Raw genomic sequence first — 2,020 nt, forward strand, 5'->3', positions numbered from 1 at the left:
GAGTAGGTTCGGTGTACTGGGAAGAAAAAAGAGAATTGCTTGGATGATGGATATTTGAATCTCCAGGGATCCATCATTCCGTATGTTTCAAGGAACGTATTAATACAACGGGCTGAGTTGCTAAGCTTAGTAGACTTTGGGCTGGAATGATCCAATGTTGGGTTCAAAGTGCAATTCAGGTCCTGTGAGGGTTCTTGCATAAACCAGCCAGAGAGACGCTGAATGGAATCCAAAAATAATCTTAATTTATTACAAAAAAGTTCAAAAATAATTAAACAATGAAGAGAACTGGGCCCAAAAACTGAGGTCAACATAACAAACTCCAACTCAGGTAGTAACACAAATAACTCAAACACAAAACTGACCTAACAAACAAGACATGAGGAAAGCTTAAATAGTGGCTGATCAGACCACAGCTGACACACAAGGGTTAATTAAACATACAAAAACTTAGACAAATACAAAACAATACAATACCAAATCTTTAAATTAAACAAACATTAGACTAAAACTACCAAATAGAAGAAACATTAAAGAAATGGTCAAATTAACTTAAAGAAAACCAAACTTCCCCGTCCCCTGGCAAACAAATGGAACGGCCCGCTGAGGAGGTTTGCCAGTCATCTATGGATGTCAGTTAGCTGGAGCTCTTCTGACCCTCCAGCAGCTCCAAAGGAAACTGGTAACTCAAAACAAATAAATTAATTTGTTGCTTTTAACAAAAATATAAAGAACTGACAAMTAAAGTTAACYAMATGTGTGCACTTCAAATAGTCAACTAAAAAGTCAAGCTAATGAAAATAATTTTCAAAAATAAAAATCTAAACTATTCACTAATTAATGTCTAAATTAATATTAAGGATGAACAAAACAAACAGTTACCATTCAGGTCTGTGTGACAGTAGGGTCAGCTGTCACAGGTCCCCAGCTAGTATTAAATTGTGTGACTCGAGATCCGGTAAGAGGGGAAAAAAGATTGCTAAAGAAATCCACATTATCCCAGTTAGGTGCATAAACATTGGCAAGAGCAGGCCTATTAAATAATTTGCCTTGTGTGATGACATATCTGCCATTTTTGTCCCTAATTGTTTTAGACTCTTCATATTGTACATCTTTATGTATTAARATAGCTGTTCCTCTGCTCTTACTGTTGAAATCCGAGTGAAAAAATTGTGAAAAGCCTCCTCTGCRAAGTCTACACTGATCTTTATTTAGTAAATTGGTTTCTTGTAAATAAACAATGCGGCCTCGTAAGTTATGAAGATGAGAGAATACTTTGTTACGTTTGACTGGATGGTTTAATCCCCTGACATTCCAGCACACCAGAGTGTTGTTGGTTAGTGCCTTATTATTTGCAGAGGACATAGGTAGGACTCAGCAAAGGAGACTTCCAACATGTAGTCCATAAGAGGAATAGGGAGGTGAAAAAAGGGCAGGGAGGGCAGGGGGAACAGGGAATAATGAACACACAGTTAACAAAGCACCAATAATAGAACGGCAAGAAAAAAAGAAAATAAGAAAGAAAAAAGAATAGCCTCAAAAGGAGACCGCTTTCCTTCCGGTTCGCACAATGTATCTCCATACTATACAAACCAATATAATGCTTACCATGTTAGCCCACACCAGAACCCAAATATAGACTAATTAAAGTATCGTTGTATTTTCCACAGCAATAATAGCACATATTCCCAATATAGCATCACAAGGCTCCATTAAAAAAAATGCAGGTATAAAAGAAAAGCCAAAACTTAGAATTAGAAGTTATTATAGATTGTTTCCTATATGAAGTAAACGTACTATAAGACATGCATTACCTGTAAGATTCAATTGTTCAGCACTAATGTTCGTTATTGTCTTGCAACGGCGTCGTTCAGTTCTAACAACTCCAGCACACGCTCTCTTCGAGCTCATCGTTTTGAAAAGCCATGTTCAGTGGGACGCTTCAGTGCTCATCAACTCCTTCAGAACGAACTCCTTCGCATGCTTTGGATCCTTGAAGGTCGTTTCTTGCCCATCCGCC

The sequence above is a fragment of the Poecilia reticulata genome, linkage group LG7 (genome assembly GCF_000633615.1).
Source record: "Poecilia reticulata strain Guanapo linkage group LG7, Guppy_female_1.0+MT, whole genome shotgun sequence".
NCBI lineage: Eukaryota > Metazoa > Chordata > Actinopteri > Cyprinodontiformes > Poeciliidae > Poecilia > Poecilia reticulata.